Here is a 10631-nt window from a genome sequence, read left to right on the forward strand (position 1 = left end):
GCCTCCCCACTTGGCCTCTGGTGGCCTCAGAGATTCCTTGGCTTGTAGAAGCCGCACAGTTTGCCTTCACGTCGACTTCCCTCGGTGCATGCCTTCCTCTCTCTTAATTTTTCCTTTTTATAAGGACACCAGCCTATTGGCAGAGCCGTCCTGAGTTACCTCACTTGAACTTGATTACCTCTATTAAGACCCTGTTTCCAAATAAGGTCACGTCATGAAGTATTAGAAATTAGGGGGCCGGGGAGATAGCTCAGTTGGGGCTGGGGAGATAGCTCAGTAGAATAAGTGCTTGCCTGGCAAGCACAAGGGCCTGAGTTCAATCCCCGGTTCCAAAAAAAAAAAAAAGACTTTCTCTTCCTTTTGAAGTTGGGAACACAGTTTAGCCCATAAAAGAGACACAGACAAACTAAAAAGAAATTGGGAGATTAATGATCTGAACATATACGTATGGTAGGCAGTAGATTCTTTGGACTTTAGTTTCTTGCCTTTCTTTCCCTTATTGAAAGTTTAAGCTGAACCATATGAAGTGGCCATTTTCAAAAGTCAGAATGGTTGCATATTGGCAGTCTTTTAAGGCCAACTCTGTTAAACTTTGGGATAGCTTGGTGTTGTTTTATCACTCATCCTTCTACAGCCAGATCAGCCAGAGTGCTTCAGAACCACTGACCCTGGCATGCCCAAGCCAGGGGAAGCCCTGGATCCTGCAGGCTGCCCGCAGCAGCTCACTAGGTGCAGGAAAGACCCAGCAGACAGGTGGTGCTCTCAGTTCCGTCTCCCTGCCAGCTCAGAGCTTGGGGAAGCGCCCAGGAGATGGCTGAGCTCACAGCTCTGACAACTGTTTCTTCCCAGTCTTCCTCTAAGGCAATGCTGAAGTGTGGGCGCTTGTGACAGTTGTATCTCACAGCTTTCTTTGCATGGAAACTAGGCATGTTTTTTTTTTTTTTTTTTTAAGTGAAACTAAAGGAACAAGCAGCTGCTGCTGTCTAGGTCAGTTAACTAGAAGAAAGAAAGTTCAGTGAAACTTTACCCTGTCATTTGGGTCTTGGAACAGGACTGCAGAATGGCTAGAGGGCACCAGAACTCCACTCAGGCCTAAGAACCTACCTCAAAGAATGCCAGATGGCTGGTTTTCTTTTTCTGGGTAAGTGTGCTCTGATTAAGTGGTACAGCTCCTTCTGGAGCACTTTCCTGCCTACTTGCCCAGTTTCGGTTGTCACACTGGTGGATTGCAGGGCATGAGTGACATTCTATATAAGATCAGTGAAGGGAAAAGCTCAGTGAGCACAGGGTTCCCTGCTTTGCAGCCGACTGTGGGCTTCACCCTGGCCTCCTCGCCATCACTGGGTTGTATTCTAACAGAGATTTGAGGTGGCTGGGGGTTGCAGAGAGACCTGTCCCCAGATCCTTTCTACTGGCTCACTTCGTGACTTGATGGAACTTCATTTACCTGTTTTACCCCTTTCCACACTGGCTAGCTGAGAGTGAAGATGAGGACTTGATGCTGCTTAGTGTTAAGACATCTTTGTACAAACATATCTGAACAGTGAACTTTTGCTTTTACTTACATATTTCTAAAGGTCTGAGAAACAATTATAAAAATCATGTAGAAAAATACATGATTCAAAGAATTAAAAATAGATTTTTTTTCTCTCTAACAGGAAAATGAAACATAGAAATAAGTAAGACCTTCTGTGTGTTAAGGAAACTCAGCCCCCTTCCCTGTGTTCCACCACCCATTACCTTCCCAGGACCCTTGACCTGAGGAATTTTGAGGCCAGATTATTATTCTACTCAATAGCTGGCCACTGTGAACCCTACCCAGACATGTTGTTCAATGCCAAGTGTTTGATATTCTCTGACATAAAAATAGGCCAGAATTTAGGTCATTGAAAATAACTATGGTTTTTATAATCTCATGTTTAAATTTTTTTAATTTTTAAAAATATTTCTAATAATATTAATAATATTTCTAGTAATACTATGACATGTTCAAAGTTACAGAATTGGTTCATTCTTCATTTTAATTAGATTTTAATTACCACAAGGGGAGAAAACCACAGACCAGTATTCCTTATGCATGTAGGTGCATAAGTGCTCAGAAGACTACTACCAAAATACATCCAGCAGTACATTTTTTTTTTAAATTTTAGCACAAGGGCCTGAGTTCAATCTCCAGTTCTACCAGGAAAAAAAAAAAGGTCATTTTTAGGATGGGGAGATGGCTCAGTAAAATAAGCACTTCCCTGGCAAGTACAAGGGCCTGAGTTTAATCCCTGGTTCTGCCAAAAACAAAAAATAAAAATAAAAAAATAAAATTTCACACTTAAGTTCCAAGGGAATTTATCCCACCAATGAAGGAGCAGTTCAACTTAAATCAGTCAACCAGATGTGGCGTATGCCTGTAATTTCAGTAATCTGGCAGGCGGAGGCAAGAGGATTGTAAATTTTAGCCCATCCTGGGCAATTGAGCAAGATCCTATCTTAAAAATAAGAGAGGGCTGAGGAGATAGCTCAGCAGCATAAGCACCTGCCTGGCAAGCACAAGGTCCTGAGTTTGATCCCTGGTACCAAATAAAATAAAAAGGTCTGGGGCTGTAGCTTAGTGCAAGATAAGTACAGATACTACACCTACAGTATTGTGTGGCCATAAGTGAAACACATGTGTTGCAATTTGAATGAAGCACACAAATATGCTGAATGAGAGAGCAGGATTCAGATTAGACAGATCAACAGAGACAGCCAGTGGCTATGGGGGATGTCAGGAGAGAATGGAGTGAGTCCTTACAGCACTATTCTGGGGTGACAGAAAGCTTTGAAGCTAGAGGAATGTGAAAGATTGCTACTTTTCATGGTTGCTTGTGATGTGAGTCTTACCTTGACTTAAAACAGTCACAGTGGGGTACAACTTTTATCACTAGGATATCGGTAATACGCAAAATGACAGGTATTGGTAAGAATGTAAGGAACTTAGTATCTTGAACACAGTAGGCAGGGATGTGAAAGGTCATGACCTCTCTGGCTGGTTCACAGAAATAATAAAATAATATTAACCATATAAACTGGCAGTTCTACTCGCAGATATATACCCAAGTGACTGGAAAAGAGGCACTCAGATGGCTACCTGTGTGCCAGTGTTCATAGCAGCGATATTCACAGTAGGCAAAAGGTGGAACCGACTGATGTCCAGGGACAGATAAATGGATAAGCAAGCTATGCATAGAAGCTCCTCAAAGGAAACTCTGTCCTGATAAACCCACCATAAACTGAGACGAGTGCTTATTCTACTGAGCTATCTCCCCAGCCCCATCTTTTGTTTTAAAAGAGAAACAGAAACAGCTTTCAATGACCTAAACAACTTTTTTTTTTTTTTTTTTTTTTGGCGGAACCGGGGATTGAACTCAGGCCCTTGTGCTTGCCAGGGAAGCGCTTATTCCACTGAGCCATCTCCCCGGCCCCACTGAACAAGTTTTTATTGAAAGGTAATGTGGGTGTGCTCAGAGCAGGTGGCCTGAAGAATGGCTTCTCTGTTTACAACACACCCAACAGGAATTTAGGGTCACTGTGACAAGGGGCATGAAACTTGTGACTTCCCTTTGAACAAATGTGCCACACATGTACTCCATTCACTTCCACATGGCTTCTGGACAGTACCAATGGTACAGGCTTCTACAGTGTTTAGTGAGGGAGGTGGGCATTTGTAGCCGTTCCACTGATCCATGGGTAATCTGTTGGTAGTCTTAGAAGACTGAATTTCTATTTTCAATAAATTAAAAATAATTTTAAAAAAAGAAAAAAAAATGAAAGGTAAAAGTTTTGCATTTGGTGTGCTTTTGCACCTAATGTGGCCTCCGCCGTTGTGTGCATGCTGGCCCAGAACTGCTCAGACCTTGACTGGGGTGACGGCTCCTGAGCCTGCAGAGAGCTCCTGCGGCACACACTGGCCCACACCGCGGGTTTGCCTCACTGTTTGCCCGCTGGCCTGCACAGCGGGTGGCGCTCTGGCTCACTGCTGCTACCCAGCACCAGGAGGGAGTTTTGTATTCTGTCACTGCCAGGACAAAACAGAAAAGGCCAGGGGATCAGAGAAGGTGGAGTAGGGAGGGAGAGACGAGAAAGGAGATGAAAAAAGGAATTAAGGTGTGATATATGTGTACCAACTCTCCACAAGGAATTATGTGCTGTACGTGCACTGATGAAAAATGAAAAACGACCACAATACACCGACTACTTAATGTGCATCAGTTTCATACCTTGATAAAGTCAAAACCAAACAAAACTTCCATTTGACTGAAGGATTTCTCTTCTAGATAATATAGGGATGAATCAGGACCTCCAAGTGATACAGGGGAAATCCCAACCTGCTAGCTCTGCCTCGAGGATCTCCTCGAGGCACTTGGAGGTAGGTGGATGTGCCTGCTAAATGTCCAATATGCTGAGTTCGTGATTCCCAAAACTGAAGAAGGAATTCTAGGAAACAACAAAGGTTAGGAGTGGGAAGTGAGGGAAGGAGCCTCTGCCTAAGAGAGACAGGAAGGACCCCGGAAGTGGGTTGCCCACAAGACTGATTCTCAAAGTTTTGTAGAGCAAAATCGTGGTGGATACAAGGTGGGACAGAGCAATGGACAACAAAGTTGTTCATCCCTGTGGTAGATGATTCAGCAAACAAGGTAGTCGTATGGTTTTTCTAAAAATTGATTTGAATGCCTCCCTGTCTCAAAAAAAAAAAAAAAGTACTTATGCACAGTGGCGCACTACTCTGCTATACAGAAGGATCTCCTTGAGGCATTGGTAGGTAAACAGAGGCGCCTCAAGTCAAAAATGTTAAATGAAATAAATCAGGCATGAGCATAGTTAAATACCATGGTCTTTCTTATATGAGAAACCCAAAATATAAATAGCAAGCAAAATAAAAGGGGATATAGGGACTATAGCTCAATGGCTAGCACCAGCCCTGCAGTGTCCTGAGTTCGATTCCCAATACCAAGGGGGAAAAAAGTGGTATTATAGATAGCTAAGTTAGGTAGAAATATGGTAGGTGCCCCACCCCTGGGGTGCACTGAGCCGGCAACTGAGACTGGGCATGGTGGCGCACACCTGTAATGCGCCTGTAATCCCGGCACTTGGGAGGCTGAACACAGGAGGATCACTAGGAGTCTGATCTGTGTAGTGAGACCCTGGACTAAAAAGAAAAAAAGAAATACTGTAAGCAGTGAGACAGGGCCGGCTCCCTGGGAGTTAGTACAGAAGATGAGAACACATGGAACCTGGCTGGAGGCGCGTCTGAAGAAGTCACGTGGCTAGTGTTCCATACTTCCCTAAGGGATGAACAGAGGCTGGGGAGTATTGATATCACCCTTTTGAGATTTCCCATTATCTCATTAGGGGTGAGCCATCTTCTCAAATGTACTAAGACTAAATCCACTAAGTCTAAGACTACTAGGACTAAAGACTAAGACTACAGATTATTGGCCAAGGTTAGGGATGTCACCCATGTACCCTTGCTACTATTAGGTCAATATCACCTAAGCAACTATACTTATAATCTTACCAGCAGATCATAAATTTTGGGGGCCAGGGAGATGGCTCAGTGGAATAAGCGCTTCCCTGGCAAGCGCAAGGGCCTGAGTTCAATCCTCAGTTCCTCCAAAAAAATATAAATAAATAAATAAATAAATAATAAATTTGACCCACATTGTACCACCTCATAATTTTGCCCTTTGAGAGTTGAGCTCATACGCAGCCCATTCGAGATCCTTCTGTCTCAGGAGCTATTCCTACTCCCCATCCCTTTTCTCCTATAAATTCTCCTACTTTTAATTTCTATTGTTCCTTACAATTCATTCCTTTCTTTCTTTTTTTTTTTTTTTTGAAGAACCAGGGATTGAACTCAGGCCCTTTGCTTGCCAGGGAAGCGCTTATTCCACTGAGCCATCTCCCCGGCCCCTCAATTCATTCTTTGACTTCGGGGAGCACGAACTCGGTGTGTCTGACACATCTAGCATCTCCCCTATATCCGTAGAAGCAGGGCAGTTTTTTTCAAATGGGAAGGATCCCAAGAGATGCGCAGAGAAGGATGAAGGGTACAGCACAAAAAGGTCAAGATGTGTTATATATGCGTGCCAGCTCCTTGTGCTGAGTATAATCAGGTACTGCAAACATGGACTAAAAAAAAAAACAAAAACCCTGATATTCAATTTTTCTGATCTCATTTAAAAGACTGCTAGTGCCTGGTGTGGAAACACACACCTACCATCCCAGCACTCGGAAGGCTGAGGCAGGAGGGTTGCCCTGAGTTTGGGGCCAACCTGAGCTACACAGTGAGCTCAAGGCAGCCTGAACTGCATAGTGGGACCCTGTCTCAACAAATACATAAATAAATGCTACTAGTAATAAATTTTGTTTTTAGTGAAATTAAGAACTTTGTATTAATTAATAAAATAAAATGAATTATTAAGAATTAAGTGGGGGCCAGGGAGATGGCTCAGTGGAATAAGTGCTTCCCTGGCAAGTGCAAGGGTCTGAGTTCAATCCCCAGTTCTGCAAAAAAAAAAAAAAAAAGAATTAAGTGGTCTGCCATAGATGTAGCTCAGCAGCGTGGCACCTGCTTGGCAAGTGCAAGGTCCTGAGTTTGATTTCTAGTACCAGAAAAGAAAACAAAAGCCAAATACAATTTCTGTGAGATGGCCAGGATCCAAGAATTAAGTGGTCTGGAAAATGGATCAATGTTGTTGTGTTACAGTGTGTGTTTATTTTGTAGATCTGGTTTACATCGTTGCTTAAGAGAAATTAAAATTGCAGGAACAGGAAGCTTTAGGGGTTCGTTTCTTTCCATCCTGGGCTTCTCAGGCCCTTCCTAAACTATATTCATCCCCTTTTCAAACTCATCCCATTTATCTCTTACTCTCAAAACCTTCAGAATAGCACCAAGCCCTGAGGCTTATCTAATTGCTAATTAATTAAAAAGCTAAGAAGGAGCCAAAAATTTCCCCCACTGAGTTCAGTTTAACCTCAAACTCTTAATAACACTTAAGCCCTTTCCCTGAAGAAAAGGAAATGAGGAATAGGAACTGGTTTTAGGGTGCTTTGTTTAGACATCTTTTTACAGCTCTAGCTGATCAACTACATAGTCAAATAGCTGACCTGTCAGCTTTATCTTAACCCATTGTGACTGCTTGAGATATACTGTGACTGTTTATGTCACACTCAGTTGGGACACTGCAACGCAAAACAGCCACAGATAAGACGAAGGAACAGGCGTTGCACCACAATGAAACACTGCTTGTGCAAACGTTTGGCTGGGCATCAGCTACAATTTGACAACCCTTGAGTTAGGAAATGTGAAGTTTCTAAATCCAAGTGTTACTTTGATAAGCCTCAGGAGGTGGAGTGTAATTCTTCCCTGGAGTGTGGGCTTGATTTCCTGGTTTCACTTCTAACAAAACATGGCAGAAGGGATGAGCTGTCTTTCCAGGGGTGAAGCCTGTTACAGACTGCTGGAGGCTTCCCTCTTGGGCATTCTGCCTCTCCTTCCCTCGGTTTGGAAATCCACCTCAGGGGAGCCCTACCTGTCACCAGCAGCCCTGTGGACAGCTCAGCCCAGCCAAGTCTCCCAAGAATGCAAACCTGCAAGAGACCCTGGCCCAGACCTCAGTTTACACAGTACCAGGTTCCTGACCTCAGAAATGGTGTGAGATAATAGATGACATTCTAAACAGCTGAAATTTGGGGTAATCTGCAATGCAGCAATAAATAACAAAGAATATAGAGAATCAAAATGCTAGAGGCATAGATGACCCCAAACTAGATAATTATTTTAGTGGCTTGAAGGGTACTTAAAGGTTTTTGGGTTTATTTTATTATTTATTTATGTATTTATTTAAACCTGGAATTGAACTCAACTTAAAGATATCTATCTATCTATCTATCTATCTATTTATTTATTTATTATGTATTTGGTACAGGGTCTCACTACGCAGCTCAGACCCTGTAGTGATCCTCCTGTCTCAGCCTCCCCGGTGCTGGGATTACAGATGTGCGCCACCATGCCTGGTCTCGGGGGCCAGCTCAGCACACCTGGGGGCAAGGGTGGGGCCCACAGGGCATGTGTTGCTGGGGACCAAACCCCAGTCCCTGAGTCTGCCTAAGCAGGCGTTTAGTCCGCTGAGCTATCTCAGCAGCCAAATGTCGTAGTTTGGTCACTAAATACACAAATCCTTAAAAAACTCTTCCTAAAAATCTAGCATGTGCATTTTGAAGTTCCCTAGGTTCTCATTCAAAATAAAATGTGGAAATGATAAAATGAAACCAGAGTACTTTGTTCAGTCCAGCATATATATATATATATATAGCCAAGGAACTTACAGATCATAGCTTGACATATGATCACAGATAAGCAGCTCATGAATAAATACTTCAAAACATCCTCCCAACAGCATCAACCACTCCTAGCTAACTAACCACACTACCCTTTCTGTCTCCTTAGTGGAATCCTGTCAGACAGGCAGAGGGACAGGCAGACCCAAGTCATACTTCTTCCCACCCTTCATCCTCATATGCCATTTATCCACCCACATGAGGGTGCAGAGGGCAACTACAGAGGCAGAATGCGGACATCTGCATAAGGATCCTGGGACCTTTCTAGGAGGACAAGGACAGAGAGCTCAGGAATCAGAGTTTTCAAGTGTCTGGATCCTGGCTGGTGGAGGTGAGGGGTGGAGGGAAGGAGCAGGGCAAGAAGAGGCAGCAGCAGTGGGCTTGGAGACAGGTCCGTGAGGCGGCTCCTCTTCTGCCCTGGGGGTAACCGAGTCTACATTAAGAGGTAGCCCCCTGTGCGACCACAGCTAAAGGACAGTGTCACCACCGCAGCAGGGGACCCTGGACCTACCTGTAGGGAGCACCCATGGGACCCTTGTTCATGGAAGAGGAGGGTTCCCTTCATGCCCCATCCCCAGAAAGCTGAGTGGCCATAACCATGGAAGAAAAGACAGGCTCAGGGCAGGTGTCGCTCCGTCTCCATGGTGAGCCCGATGACATAGCAGCGGGCAGGGCAGTCTTCCTTACCGGATCCCCGGTAGTCACGCTTCTCTATCCCCATTCCCCGTGCTTGGTCCAAAATATCAAGACAAGAGTCGGTCGTATGCCTCCTCTCAGATCGGTGTCCGCTGTCCCGGGGTCCTGGAGGCTCCAGAGCAAGGCTGGTCACGTGTCTTCCAGCGTCAGTGGCCTGACTGGTGTCCTCTCCCACGAAAGTCAGAGGGGAGCTGGGGAGGCCACCTGCTGGGTCAGCTCAGGCTTGTTACCAGAAGCCAGGGAGGGCGGAGAGGAGGATGGACAAAACAACCGATGTCCATGACGGTATCTCAGCAGTTCCAAAGTTTCTGCCTCAGAGATGAATGGAAAAATAGAGTCAGTCACGAGGCAGAGTGTGACAGGGGAGGCCCCAGGGGGAAAATACTGTCTGGGAGGGAAGGGATGAAAGGGGCACTGTTGGAGAAGGTGGCCTTCGTGAGCCTCATTTCAAAGAACTAAGGTCAGTTCTGTGGTTCATCAGAAACTTGCTCAGGTTGAGGACATGGACAATTTTATGGAAACCTGTTTAGAGTTCAGATTTGGATGTGACTTGTATGTTTCTGGGGCTGCTCCTTTTGTCTCACTCATCTGTCTGCAGTGGTAAATTTAGTTTTTGGAAGAACACTGAGGAGCATCTGTTGCTCCCCTTTATCTAGAACATTTATTCCATGAGTATTACTTCTTTTTTTTCTTTTTGTATTTTAGTAAGGGTCTGCAGAGTTTCACTAGGTAGGTGGATCAGACTTGTAGTGATCCGCTTGTGTTCAGCCTCCCAAATGCTGGGATTATGTGGGGCGTATCACCACGCCCAGTCTCAATTCCCTTCTCAGTGTGAGGGCCGGGACTGCAGGCCACTGTGTCTGCCTAAGCAGGCATGCTAATCCGGGGCCCTCCACATGTATTCCTGATATAGCTAAAATACAATTAGTGACAATTAGCTATAGTGTTAGCACACCCACTCTGACCCTTCACACCTTTATTTACTTATGATTGATATTACTCCCTTTAAAAAAAAAAAAAAAAAAAAGAAGACGTGATCTCACAAAATTGCCCTCCTCCTTCCCTCCACCCCTGAAACTCCAATTCCTGGGCTTTCTGCCCTTTCCCTCTTAGAAAGATCCCAGGATACCTGTGCACATGTCCCCAATCAGCCTCTGTAAGTTACTCTCTGGATCTTCATGCAGGTTGATAAATGGTGTGTGTGGTGAAGGGCTAGTTCTTGTCTGCCTTCTTCTTCAAAGCCCCTCTAAAGGGGAGGGTTGGGACCAGGGATATAGCTCCGTGGCACAAGTTCCTATCTGGCAAGCACTATGAGTAGCTCTTCTTGCCATTCAGAGCCAGCAGCTACCAGCAGGCCTCAGGAGCTCTTCTGGCCCCAGACTCAGCAATCCCCAGTAACTTGCCATTGTTGTCTGTCAATCTCTGATTCTATCTGATTTCAGTGCCAGCAACCTTTGATCTTAACAATTCTTAATATACCAGCTCAACATGTTCTACTGGATTCATAAATCACAAATAGGAAAGAATCTACTATCTTTTTTTTTTTTTTTTTTTTTTTTTTT

General features: G+C 44.5%; 1 non-coding gene across 1 annotated transcript; it reads left to right on the forward strand.

Annotated features, from left to right (window-relative positions):
- Positions 1 to 3485: 3485 nt before the first annotated feature.
- Positions 3486 to 3614, forward strand: LOC111817101. The gene has a single exon (XR_002821371.1). It is a non-coding gene; the product is annotated as a small nucleolar RNA SNORA11 (small nucleolar RNA).
- Positions 3615 to 10631: the final 7017 nt, after the last annotated feature.

This window comes from Octodon degus, unplaced genomic scaffold, assembly GCF_000260255.1.
Source record: "Octodon degus isolate 3935 unplaced genomic scaffold, OctDeg1.0 scaffold00048, whole genome shotgun sequence".
Classification (NCBI taxonomy): Eukaryota; Metazoa; Chordata; class Mammalia; order Rodentia; family Octodontidae; genus Octodon; species Octodon degus.